This window comes from Hermetia illucens, chromosome 2 (genome assembly GCF_905115235.1).
Source record: "Hermetia illucens chromosome 2, iHerIll2.2.curated.20191125, whole genome shotgun sequence".
Taxonomy (NCBI): domain Eukaryota; kingdom Metazoa; phylum Arthropoda; class Insecta; order Diptera; family Stratiomyidae; genus Hermetia; species Hermetia illucens.
In genome coordinates this window covers 135,701,446-135,716,218 of record NC_051850.1, presented here as the reverse complement: position 1 = coordinate 135,716,218, position 14,773 = coordinate 135,701,446, and the positions used below count along the sequence as shown (strand labels likewise).

Genomic DNA, 14,773 nt, shown 5'->3' with positions numbered 1-14,773 from the left:
AAGCAAAATCGCCCACAAGAGGAGGACTCAAGGAAAAATGGAAAGATGCATTGAATGAGTAGGAGGGTCAGATGGCTCATCGGTAACTTAGATCCATGGCAGATGTGAAAGCATGATAAAATTGATTGATTCCTTACCCAACTTCCAAGGAGGCATGGATGTTTTCCATGTTACATGTACACTGTTGGTAAAGCAAGATTCCCTAACCGTGTCCTCAGCAATGGGGTGAAGGACAACACCGATAGCAGGTTTTTTTTGATGACGGGTGGTATGGAATCCGACAGCAACTTTATGCAGGTACAACAAAGGGAGCTCTTTCTGAACCACATTGTAAGAAGATCGTCGATAGATGGAGTCGTACTGCACATTACGCTCGGGTTCTTATTCTCACGAAGGAGATAGAGCTCAACCAGGTGGAAGAACCGAATTACAGGGGATTCTTCCAATTAGCAATTTTGCTGAAAACAAAACCTTTTTAAAATCGATTCACTGTCTGTCTGTCTGTCAGTCAGTCTGTCACACGTGCTTTTTCCAGAAAGGACTGTATCGATTGACCCGATCTTTCGTGGGAAGGAGGGAACTGTGAACCCACACATATGTAGTAAATTACGTTGTTGGACGTTGAACTTAAAGGAGAAACCCCGTATACCTAAAAGATTTTTTTTCAGCGTATATGATCGTAGGGGATATCAAATGAAAGGTCTCGATTAGTACTCCCCGTTACGGTATCTGCTCAAATAAAGTTAATAATAGTATATAATTATATTTTGAAAGTTTACAGTGAACACACCCCCTTTCCTTAAGTTCATTCTAGATCCACGTAATTTTGCAATGAGGTATACTTTGGTAGGGAATATCATACTGGAAAGTTGAGATCCTATTATTATTAACAAAGTTCTACTATAGTAGATCAGTTCCCCCTTTTACATCAAATTATTTCCCATGAAATACAAAATGGCAGTACCACATCGAATTGAATATCGGATATGTTTAAAGACATTACGAGCTATGTATAATTGGAACCGTTGTGTACCAAGATATTTTTACACAAAATATCGACAAAACCTTTCATACCTGAAGCGCCAAGCTTCCAGTTTCCGACTTGTATTGTGTTACGAAGAAAGTAACAGCTATAGATATGGATGCCATTAATCCTGAAGTAGCGTCTGATGGGTTGCCTCTGCTGCTTCTTTGTAGAGACGATGAAGCTAATCACGACCTCTAAGTAGTTCAGAACGTTGTCCTAATGTCAGAAAGATAGGGTCATGCTCTTTCTGGGTGTTTCAATGGTCAATCTAACCATTGAATAATCCTGTAGGTTTTTGCGAAAATACCCTGCAATCTAAAGATACAAATGAAAGGTGTTCAGCAAAACAACTAACGCTCAATTGTCAGCTTAGAATTCTAATTTACCATTTCTTGCTAGAAAACAATAATTAATAGATGATTCCGCTCCCAAAAAATTAATTATGAAGGCACATCGGCACTGGGGTTGCCTCCGCATCAGATGCGACGCATATATGTACATATGAATGTATCTCTAGCTAAACAATTATCATTCTAATTACCCTCCCATTGTCAGCAAGTAAATCGTTCGGCCTCTGACCGAGACTGAGTGTCCTCATGTAGAACCGGTCCCGCATCTTTCTTCTTTCTTGAAGGTGAATAATACTACCCAAAGGTCACATAAGAAGAATAGGAGGATCTAGAACAGATGGACTTAACATGCAAACTATAATGCTTGGTCTTCCTAGGGTACTTATGCGAGTGATTGGGATGAATACCAATAAACCAATGAAATTTTAATGTCACATACTTTAAAGTACGAATTTCACACCTAAGCGGGTTACTGGATGACCATTTCACGCAATTTGAATTTTAATCAAATTCTACTGCTGAAGTTAACCCATATCAATTCTCACTCATAGCTTCGATCATCCCAGCAAAGCATCCACCTTAAAGGCTTCCTCTCCAGTTAAAAATGAAAGTCTCTGAGGTTCTCATTCCAATGAACCCCCTAAGCTAGAAACACGTTTGAAATTCAAAGAACTTCCTCCACATAAATCCATTTTACTGCTAGCATTCTGCATTGTCCCAGTTGAACCACCAACATATGTATCTACAATACTCTTTCAGATCGCGGATCGTAGCTAAACAAGATCCACAAATTCGCGAATCTGCGGATTGCAATTGACTTTCAATTTCAGAATAAGTCAGTTGCCTCGAATCAAGCTCCCAGACGGGTTGCTATTGTACGTAACGTGCGCGATTTCTCGGCAAATCGGTCGAACTTGTGAGTCGATCTGAAGTGCGGATCAAGCGTGTGCTGTTTATCAGATAAAAACGTGTTGCAATTTGTTAATAGTACTTTTGTTATCTAGAATCAGAGACACAGATATTTTGCATATTTCCTGGGTATTCTCACCATAGGAGGAGGAAAGTGAGTGCTGTTTTGAAATAACGCCAAGACGTACAAAGCGTCAATATGTGAACGATAAAGTGGTGTACCGCAAGGTTCAAGTATAGGACCATGAACTTTTCCTTGGGATTGTTAACTGATTGTAGATTGCAAGCGGTCAAGCGAGCAGTTGACAGTGAAATTTGTTCTTATTGTGTTTGCTTATTTGTTCGATTGGTTTACATTTCAATATTGGCTTATTCGCTCAGGAGTTGACTTATCAATTGGAAATTATATTAATGGGAACTTTTCGAAGAGAAGAAAAAATGTAGAGCAGGGTATTTCCAAGAGAGTATTGAGTCTACTTGATGTCTACTTTAGAAACATGAGTTGATATCAACCATCTTTTTCAATATTATCTCCTAATTCTTATATTTATTTGGCATACTATCGGCCAGAATGACGCAGCAAACTATTCAAAAAAATTCTGTGAAGCAGCGAATAATCTAATCTTCTTCGAATGGTTTCTCCAATAATAACCCTCCTATCAGTTTGACAATCAATAAATGGGATAGCAAATTTTGCTAATTCTATTTTTCCTTTTCACTGCATCCATAATTGTCAAACAGGTTTTGGCTAGATCTGCCAGCAGGATTCAAGCATGAAGTCTATCTTTAAGTGAAAACCGCAAACAATATTCCCCTTTTGTGGGTAAAAGCTATCCCAATGGAGCAGACAACTAGTCCCAAATATACCTTAGGCGGAAATGGAAAAAAATTCCTTTAGATTCAGAAACAAAATTTGAAAATGAGGTAATAAACCTCTATACGTCAACCGCGTAGATTATTATCAGAAATATCTCCTTTCCCCGCACCCTTTCTAACAGTGTTCATGGCCCAAAAGGGAACGCCTTACCAGATTCACGTAAAATGAATGTTTAAGAATGCGAGTATTAGAAAAGTTTATTGAAGAAATCCACCATGCAAAATTCGAAAAAGGGTTTTCTGGAGTATCTAAAACGTGATGAATAAAAGTAAAAGTAAGGCTGAATTCAAGGCGGCGTTGTTTCGCTGTTTCGTGGCCCAAAAATACCAGTGCTTACTGTCTCAATTTGTCGCCATACCTGTCATCAGTGCAAGTTAGATATAGGCCCTGAAGAGTTTTAAACCACTTTTTTTCTAGTTCGAAGGCAATATGGTTAGCATTGCGCTCGTTCGTGAAAATTAGTCTGATTTGGCTCAGGTACTTACAAACAGCTGAGTGGGCTGGCATACGACATCTACGTCGTCATTAGTGACACGCTCATAGAAAGAATCTATCGAACTTTATCACCTGAGAAGGTATTGAACAATCCTTCTGAAAATAGTACTCAAACATATATTGCATTATGCAACGGTGCTGTCTAAAACAAGCTAGACCTCGATATCCCAGCTTTGGGGGGTATCTCTCTGTCTCTTGGAAAATCATCCAGCAATTGGATGCATTGTGTTCAGCACTGTGTTCATTTTCAGATATTCCGGATATACGTTAATGTGACCAGTTTGTAACTAAAACTATTTCAGAGATTTTCCCCGCAATACTAATCTTGAAATCTTCAACTCTCTCTCCTGTCGCGTCAATCCCAGGTTTTGCTGTTTCACAGCACTACAGTAAGTTTCGGACCTTTATATCAACATTTGCCTCCAACTTTTTCGGTTTAGTGACCGCGTCCTCCGCCAGCGGTTATCTAGATGTTAAAAAACATCTAGTAGCACCGCCGTCGTCGAGTGCATTTTCCTATCTTTTCGTCGGTTTTTCGACTGGCTATACCTGTAAATGACCAGCTAGTCTGTGCCACTCATCTACACGCAAACTGCTCAAAATATTCTGCGTAGAACCTTTCTTTCACAGGCATTCGGTATTTTTATTGCAGCTTGAGTTAAGGTCTGCAGGTCGAAGCCATAGCATACAACAAGTCTAATGATCATTTTATAGATGCGCAGCTTCGTCTTTCTATGCATGCATTTTCACATTAGAAAAGAGGGAACGAAAAGTAAGTCAATTGTCGCTTTTTAATAGCTTACTTCCCAGAAAGGTAAAATTGGCAACATTTCCAAAATTGTACTTATCAGTATGGTTGTACCAATCTTCGAAAAATTACGAGAGAAGCATCTCCGATGGTATGGTCATGTAATTTGTGCTAACGAGAATTCATTTGCCAGGATTAGTTTAAACATTGAAGTCGATGATAAGCGATCATATGCTTCATATGCTCGATCAGGATTTGAAAGTTTCCCATGCATGCAGATCAGGCCTTTGATAAAGCAAGATCACGAGTCGTCCCCGCTTATGAACGGGGTAAAGACTAAAGAGAAAGAAAAAGTATTCATTAAGGTTCTGTATAGGTGTCGTCCTTTTTCTGGTTTTCATTTATCTGTCCGATTTCTTTCGCTACCATATTTGCATTGAGAAAAGATCGGGAAAAAAATGTTAAATAACTTGGGCTATAGGACTTGTCATCGTTAATTTTATGTGCCGCGATAGTGTCTCCGGAATATTCAATTATAGCATTATTTCGTGCAGTACTGACCGATTATGCCTGCTTGAAGTTTGAGTGGTAGACGTCAAAAGTATGCTCTCAGCATTGGAGACCTGTTTAACCATAATTAGTTGATCTAATATAAATCGCCTGGCCTCTAAGCCACCTTGAAATTCCCTAATCATATTTGCGGAATACGGTTTGGTTTCTCCAAAATTTCGGTGAATACTTTCCGGGGGAGGGTAATGCCAAGATGCATGTTAGAAGTCATTTTACATAAATTATGAACCGTCAGGTTTTGCCCCTTTCATAATTTACGTAAAACGCTCTCTGACATGCATGACCGGAACAGTTCAGCGTATATATCTGGTGAGAGAGTTCGTCATTTTAAAACGGCCACTACACTAATCAGTCTTTGGTTCAATAGTTGCAATATAACATATTTATATACCTTATGGAAAAATCTTGAGTTGTTAGTGGAGAAATCGTTGACTTAAACTTCGGACATCCTAACCTACAATGGAAGTACAAACCCCACTGCACCCCCAGACTATCTTGGTTAACGATCTATGTAAATGCTAGAATAACGGTCAAATTAACAATAAAAAGTCAACAGGGAGATAAAGAGGTTCTTTGGTACTCTGCTTATTTTCCCATTGACAGGGATTCATTGACTTTGTAATGGGGATGGGTCCACCCCCATCCACTCCATATAGGATTCCACGAAAGACAGATGTACAAAATAGAATTGGACGCCCGAGTGAATAAAAATAATAATCATTGGCGCAACAATCCAATTGAATCAGAGCCTTGAAGTGTGTTAGACACCTCATTCAAGACCGGAACGGTCAAGTACACTGTAGGAGGCAATGTGGTGAGCATTGCACTCGCCCGAGATTATTACCCTAATTTGACTCAGGTAACTCATTCACAGCTGAGTTGGCTGGTATCCGCCGTCACGATACAAATCCCACTGCCACCAGCGAGATTTGAACCGCGACCTTCCGTACGACAGCCTTGTACTCAAATCACTCAGCTATCCGGACAAGCTCGAGTGAGGATCACCACAAATATGAGAGACACTCTCGAATAGGGATGTCCACCAATAAGGGTAAAACATCACAGTAAAACTCCGATGTTGCAAAACAGAAAAGAATGCCAACGAGACTCGTGAACCGCGCCCTGAAATGCGGAAATTGGTACCTAGATACACAATAACCACTGAAAAAGGTTATAAGTTCAGCCTATCTACCATCATGAAGCTACTCTTTCGAAGAGCCTAACTCACTTAAGGCAACCTCCGTTAAAAGTTAAAACTGAGCTTTATGAAGCGAACAGCTGCCTAAGTTTACAGAGCTGAAAATATACAGAAAGCTACAATGAAACGGCAAATCATTTACTTAAAGTGCACTTCCCAGACTGCATTTAAAATCATAGCTCAGGACAACAGCTGCATATATCCCTCAACATAGAAACTTTAGCACGGAAAATTGTACCACTTCAACGAATACAATGGGAATTTAACTCGTTCCATTAATACAAGTCCGCGAGCCAAGAGAGCATTATTCCTGGTCTAGTAGTAGAAACGATGGACGCCCTTGATCTACATATTCGAAATAAACACCGCGCAGGCATTGCAGACACAAAAAACTTCCAAACGATTAGTATAACTTCCTTTCTATTAAAAAAAACTGAAAAGACAAGTGGATCAGATCCTCTTTTTCTTTAGCCTTTGTCAGGTCCACAAGCGGGCTCCACTCGTGATCGGTTTCGCCATTTGATTTTATCAAAAGTCTGATCTGGATGCAACCGCGAAGCTTTCAAATCCCCGTCCAGCGTATCAAGTCACCGTTGTTTCGGCCGGCCTTTTGGTCGTTTACCATCGACTTCGATGTTCGCACCAATCTTGACCAATGAATTCTAGTTAGCGCGAATTACGTGACCATACCATCGAAGACGCCTCCCTCGTAATTTTTCCACGATCATTAGAACCCCATATCGATCACGAATGTCCTCATTTCGGATGTGATCAAGGCGGGTCGCGCCACTAGTCCAACACAACATCTTCGTCTCCATTCCCGCAAGACGCCGTTTATTGTCTTCTATAGTTATAGCTCTAACATATTAATGAACATCGAAGGTGAATTCAGTTATGACTCATTCACGGCCGTTTGTAACGCTCTTTGACAACATGAAATCGATCTATTATTAATCGGTTGAAATGCTGGAGTGGCGGAAGATCCAGAAATTGGTCAAGATATTTTAAGTGCTCTCCATAAGATGGAGTCCTCTCTCCTATCTTTTGGCACCCGGTAATAGACACCTTGCAATGATCCCTGGAAGACAAAAAGGACTCCACGCAAACATCTAGCGGTCGTAATTATCGGCAAATTTGCGGACACAATATGTGGCCGCATGAATGCAACAATAATTCGCAGTTGGTGGCTGCGCCATGGAAGACAAGGCGAACGTAAAGAAGACTGGACTGGTTATGCTCACTAGAAATGCTAGATGGGGGAACTAAACACTATCCATCTTGTCAACGTTGGAAAATCAACTGGCGTACAAATAGTCAAGGAAGTATCATATCCAGAAATAATACTGGTTTAGAGTAAATCCACTTTTCCGGGTAAATTCTCACTTTGAATTTCTTCCATCTACAAAAGGATTCTCAGACAGCTAACTGCTTCTAAATCTGCTTGAATTAATCACTCGTTAAAACCGCACTAAATTCATAGACATTAGGGTTGTTACACGTTTAAAACTATTTATTTAGAAATGAGAAAAGTATAAATTGAAAGTTTTGATTCATGAAGCAGAGGAGACTGCGTTCGCAAATTCACTTGATATACCATATAATATGTTTTAAATTTTACTACGCGAGAGTGCGTGTGATCACCCCGGCGGTTCGGGCAGAAGAGACCCATTGCTCTCCATGTCTGTCTCCAAAGAACAAACAAACAAATTTCGAATGTCGTTAATCCTACTGCGCCACACTAGAAATCCTTCAAATTACTCTTGTTATATAGGTTTGCGATAAAAAAGACACCACAACGGATTCATTAGATATTCATATCCATAATAAAGCCCATTTTGATGTATTCATCAGATGACGGAGACTGAACTTCCCTAGGAAGTTGTTGGCGCATATCCAAAGACTCGGCTGCTTAATTATTACTGGAGTAACTACTACCACGCCAGCCACTGCGCTCAAAGCTAAATTAAATCTAACCGCCATACATTTGAAGATGAAATGGAAAACGTCGGTGGCTAGGCAAATAAGTTTAACACCTCTGCCGCGTGGACTGACTTGACAAGAATCTGGCTCAACAACGGGGGAACAAAGTTAACATTTGGTATCCAGCCATCCACTGTAAAGTATGCTCTCTCTGAAGGGTGAAATTGCAAGGATTCACATAAACTTATGTATTTGAATTCTTGCCGCCAGGTGAAAATCTTTGAGAAAGAAAACCCTGGTAAGGCCAGTAATTGGACACCGGTCTTTAAACTACCACACTCAACAAAGAATCTACGCCATCTCTGCCTCTGGAAGATATTATTAAACTTGCAAAACTCAATTTTGAGAGATAATATAATGGGTTTAACTAAGGGTTTGTGTACTTGAAACTGCGGCTCACCGTGGCAAATTAAGTTAACTAACTGCCGGTTATCGTTTTGGGTATTTTGACTAAAAAGGAGAGTTGAAAAGCCGACAAAAGGGAATGATCGAGCACATCACAGAAACCTATCAACAAGAATGCATAGACATGGTGAGAGCGGCATTGGTGACTACCACCTCTCCAATGGTGTGTCAATCACTCAAATCCCCGAAGTTCAGAAGCAAAAACTATGTTCTAGTCGCAAAAAACAGATAATACTAATAATCCAAGGCGCGACATTCCAGTTGGATCTAGACCTTCAAATGTATTAGAGCACTTCATGCAAGACTTAGTAGCTAAGTCGACTGGTAACCGACATCCAGTTATGATACAAATCTCTCTGCCACCAGTGAGATTTGGACCGCGATCTTTCGCTGCGGTACCCTAGCCAAAAAGCCATCTGGGAAGCAGTTAAGATCCTTTCAAACTTAAAGAGAGTTTTATAGAAACATAATCTGCCCAAAACGGGAAAGCAACCCCAATATGAATCAGGCAGCAGACTTCTGGCGAATTGTTTGGAACTAACTGAGCTCACTTTAGAAATAGGATGTTCATGCCAGGCCTTTACCGAAATGAGCAAACCGGATATTTGTAAAAATGACATTGAAGCACTCACAAATTATTGGCAATGTGTGGGCAAATGGATGCTAATCCTAACTAACTTCACTATTTTGCACCAAGAAAATAGGTTATCTTGTTCCGAAACACGTCGGAATACCGGCAGCTGGACGCTTCGAGTATAAAGGTTTTGTGTTCATCTTATGTGAGAAATTTCCTATTCACGTTTTCCTATTCATGCATACGTCTAATTCAAAATATTCCTTGATATATGTATGTACATATGTATTTCGGAACTTCAACTCCGCCGTTCATATGAGTTCACTTTACTTGGTGATGACGTCATACACGTCTTACTCTTACTTGAAATACACAACTTAGACCTTCTGTAACTTTGTTAATAATAATTGAATTTTTATCAAACTTTCCAAAATTTTGTACTTTTAGGATGAACTTAAGGCGGGTTTTCCAGTAGACTCCTACAATATGGTAATATGATATTATTAACTTTATTCAAGCAGCTATCGGGATGGGATGTATTTCGAGGCCTAGATTTAGTATGGATGCATCATTGTGATTTTTTTCAAATTTTCGGTTGGATAGGTTCCGAGAACGAGACCTGTTACACTTTTCGGGGCCCACCATTTGAGCCATCACTCCCCTATGTTTCACGCAGTATCAAAAACATGTAAAGGGATTCACAAAGCACATCTTCTCACCAAGTTTCACGGCACTTTGTTCAGCCGTACACTTCGAAATATCGAACTCACTTCACTCTTTGCATACACATCTTACATAATTATTTCAAACAAAACCTTAAAAACAGATCGATGAGAAGTTGATCGTCTAAGGGTTCTTTTTTCACTATAGACAGTTCCAGATCTTTCCCAGATCATTCCTCACATATTTTACTCAAACTGCATCGCGAAACTCCTCTACAGATCAGTAACTACCCACCCGAGTTTTGCAGATTAACCGCACCATTAACAGTTCCTTCGTCTCATAGACAGGCGTACTGTCACTCATTTTCTCCGGGAATTCGGTGGACTGATGATGATGAAATGATCTTTTTAAAGAAAATTCCTAGGAATAACACTCCGCATCGAATGATAGCCAAATGACACGAGCTGGCAAGAAAAACTTACTAATCGAACCTCAGTCGTTATTCGAAATTCTCCTATCCAACCGCCCAATTTTAGTAATTCCAACTTTCTCTTTCAATCGTTCGGTTCAAAAAAACAAACCCGCAAACCCCTTGTGAAAACCACCGACCGCCCCCATCAAATTGACTCCCGGAACCAGGAGCAAGTCACCTTATATAATTCTACTGTTATTTATGTCGTTTTGTCGGACTTGCTTTTAAGTAAGAAAAAAAAATACAAAAATAAGATAGTAAAATTTTCCTGAAATGCCGAATAAGAGTTTATATTTGTCATATACTGATATTTCGAGGACCATTTATCTAAAATACTAAAACTCGCTGCGGAAGAGGACAACTGCTTCTCGAAATTTCGGTATATAGGAAATAATAATTATTCGACATTTCAGAAAAAAGTTAGTCTTCTATTTTTGTTTTACCTTATCTATTTGACTGAATATTGCTCACGTGAATATCTCCGTATTTTTTTGTGTATATGGCACGCCCCCTCGACGTCGGTTCCTGGTTCCTTTCAACCCATCCCACGACTTCCCCAAAAACCTGCGCTCCTCTTCATGGGCTAAAGCGAAATGTTTTTTTCCCATCAAAACCGGCCGTGAGAACAGATTCGGCTACTTGTACTAAGAAATATTACATCATCGTCATACACACATCAATCAGCAGCCGGCATTCATTACCTGGGGATAAAATTACAAATCTCTATTCTACTACTCTACTCCAAATCTCTACTCAAAGCCAGGGCGAAGTCAGTTCAAAGCATGCCAAAAAAACAGACAATCATTACAATAATAGATTCCTCGTTGGCATCGGTTCGTCACCCAACTACTGCCGCCGCCACTTCTGCTACGAAGAGCAGCGAAGTTTTGCAATGTGATATCCCATTACAAAAGATTACCTCTCATAGAAGTAATATCGCCATCACTTTGGTAATGTCGTGATGCTAGGTAATACGGTGATCTGAGCTGATGTTGTAGTGTTTAGTTATGCCTGGATTGCGCTCGACCATGGTAATGTGATATAACAATTTAAGGTGATATCAGTTTTGTGATATTATATGATATATATAGTATCAAGCAGAAGTAACAGCATACTTGCTATCCTCTCCCGAGAAGTCAGACCTTCGATCTACGAATCATGCACCACGTCATTAGTTTACATTACTCTTTTTCCAAGTTTTCCCATTCATGACTTAACCAAAGAACACTTGTAATCCAATCCTCTGCCATTTTGCGCAACACTCCAAGCGCCTCAAGCATAAAAGCCTTCATTATTGAATTAACTGATTTAACTAAATAATTAACATGTTATAACAACAAGGTTTAATTTATAACTTAAATTAACATAAAAAAAAATGAATAAAAGGCACCCTTTGGATAAAACGAAACGATGAGTCTCCTATAAATCCCGGACAAATCACTTGTCAGGCTTAAGTTGGGCTGATTTAGACAAAATGCACTCGATTGTGCATAAGCAAGAAAATGCGCATAGCATTATAAGCAATAAAATATCAAAAAGGTCAACGACTGCTTCTGTTTCAAAATTTAAAAATTTATCAATTATGGTATTTAGGGTTGAGGACCGTGTTATGATAGGAGTAAATTAAGGAGGAATATAAATGCTATGCAATAGGCAAAAGGAAATGCTTCACAAGATAGCACAAATGCTAAGATAATTCGCATGCCGACCAGAGTATCAACCATCAAAAAAACTGATATGATGTATAAAGCCAGGGAGTCAATGAGTTTATTGTATTTTCTATTGCCAATTTTTTTCCAGATATTGTAGGAAAAGGGAATGCTCGCCCCAATCACATTTCACAGGCGGCTCGAAAGTCTTCCTTACTTGCATATATTGATCTACTAGCTAAACTGGGCAGCTCTTTTCTTCAAAAGCCATGACAATATAAATCATACCATAGAGCCACGCATATTGCATATCAAGGCATTTGTAGAAAACCAGTTCATTCATCTTTTTTGTTGACTTAATTTTTAGCATAAATGCAAGGCAGCTAAACTAAATATGTATATTAGTGCAAGAAAACGGGATGATCAATAAAATAAATAACGTCTAGGAGAGGTCTCAATTTAAGTCTACAATATGAGTTGATTCAACAATTAAGATGGGGCTCTGTGTTTGTTTGTTCATCTGCCAGTTCAATAACAAAAGATTCACCGAAAATGCTGAGCAGTTTTCTGTACATTATTTATTTTTTAAATTCAATTTTAGCGCACTTCTCTAGACATCCCCATATGAAGCTTTGACAAAAACATGAAATAAATCATTGAATTTGGCTCCGTTGTATCTCACAAGTATAAATAGAATTTGTTTCCACTCAAGATCGTTGATAAAAGATAAAATTAGTATTGTCATCTGACAGATGCGTTCGAATTTATCTTAGTCTATATACTAGAATAGTAGGTATTTGCTGAATACAAATCTCGAACAAAGCGTACGCGGGGCAAGTAAGAGTTTCTGATAAAAGCGATGCCCTCAGTATCCCGTCCTTAGCCTTTGCCTAGATGTACATATATATTTGGTAATTTCCGGAATGAGGAGATTTAGGAAGAGAAGGTGCTTTCAAATCCTATTAAAACATGAAACAGAAGAAATATCTGATCTGAAAGCTCATTGGTGGTGATTATTAATAGAGATAAAGCTGACAAGAGTTTTATTCAGTCGTGTACGAAGCTGAAATTATTTGCATATATTGTTAGCATTCACTCCACTGACAACACGTATTTACCAGCGCGGCCAGCACTTTGTAGTCTTTCTTATTGCTCCAGTAGTGGAATCCAATTAAACATTCTCTGCCTCTCTGAAAAGAAGTGACTAATGATGGTGACAATTGCCAACCGAGAGCGTGTTTAGTAGAGCAAATCCTTGAATCTTTTGAAAAGAACTATCATCTCAACACCTCTGAAATAGCAGCTGACATAAACATCGTAAATAACCACTATGAACTGCGTTTGATTAAGATTTCGACTCTTGGAATTCCTTACCTTCTCCGAAGAATAAGAAAACCTCCGCGTTTAAAACAGCTTCTTGATCTATATGGAGCTAAAGAGAAAATCCCTTTCCTCAGTTACATAGTCCCCTTCAAAAGGAGTAAGATTTAAAATTGTATTCCTGAGAGAATAATCAAGCAAACAAATAATGGCGAAGGGCCTTGAATGACTTGCTTCCCTGGACCCTTGTAACAGCGAGGAACCACCAGGAATTTTTTGAATACTCAAATATATACCTAGAAGGCAGCCAAAGTTCCATCAAGGTTAAATATTATGAAGGGCAAATAGGTCAACTAGTGCGCTATTGACAATTTTAAATAAGAGGTTGTCTACTCTATTACCCAAGGAGGACTTGCAATTCGGCCCCCACTAGATTCGTTAAGAGATAAGGTCCCCTAATAATGATGCTCAAACTTCCGTTGCAAATATACTGCGTGTTAACATCGCAACCTGCTATTATCTCCATGCCTTTCATCATCAACGCTTCAACAACCGATATCTGGTCCAGGCCTACCTTAGTAAGGAACTCCAAAACATCCCGTTTTTGTGGGGAGGTCTATCAATTCCATATCCCTAAAAGTTGCCTGATGTCGTAGCCTACACAATCCCTCCATCTGGGGCAAGATGTGCCACGTCTTCCTTTTCCGCTAAGAGTTCTTGCTAAGGACCCAAGCCTCCGGGGAATACATAAGGACTAACAAGATTATTGTCTTGAGCCGAACAGATTTTGTAAATAGGATCTGCTGGCTGCCAACAACCGCAAGTAGATTTCGTCATAATAACTGATATCGATTGTGATGCTCGACACCAGATAGGAGAAATTATCAACGGTGTTGACAAGTACTTTTCGATATTGGTGTTTCTTTCATTTTCGGTCGGTTGAAGAGGATGGTACCCTTGCATTTACATCAGCATCATGGATCACTTTTTCCTGGGTCAGGTTAAAGAGGACGTATGATTGGGCTTCCCCTAGTCTTAGACCTCCTGCCTTTACTCTTGATACAGTAAATAGTTCTTATGAATGGGAACTTCGTCCTTGTCATACGGAAATATACAGATCACCAACGAATCTCCATATCTCCCTGTTGACTTTTTAGGGTTAAGTATCAGCATCAGACAAGTCGTTAACCAGGACAGCTTAGAGGTCATTTTAAGTCAACAGCCATGAATGGGCCTAGCTTTTTTTTGCCATGCAAAAGATCGGCATGCCGTAAGTTTTAACCTCTTAACATGTAGTGTACCACGACAGATTTAAATTTCAGGAATTAGTCCGACAACCAATTAATACAGCGGATACTTCACAATCCTCCTGCTTTGCACTTTGTCAGCAAAGTTTAGCCATAACATTTTACGGTTTACACGTGGTAGATAGCCTTGACTGCAAATGATGACTCAACCGTTGCCGACTGAACCAACTTTACTGCCATTTGGGTTGACAAGTGAGGATCGTCAGACGACCGCTCTCGCTTTGGCTTC

At 39.5% G+C, this 14,773-nt stretch overlaps 1 protein-coding gene across 1 annotated transcript in view; it reads left to right on the top strand.

The window, feature by feature from the left end:
- Window positions 1–2,200: 2,200 nt before the first annotated feature.
- The window catches only part of LOC119649870, a 106,089-nt gene continuing 93,516 nt past the window's right edge, over window positions 2,201–14,773 (top strand). The window contains exon 1 of the mRNA XM_038052242.1: window positions 2,201–2,440. The gene's annotated coding sequence lies outside the window, so the exon portion shown is untranslated. The remainder of the gene's footprint in view (window positions 2,441–14,773) is intronic.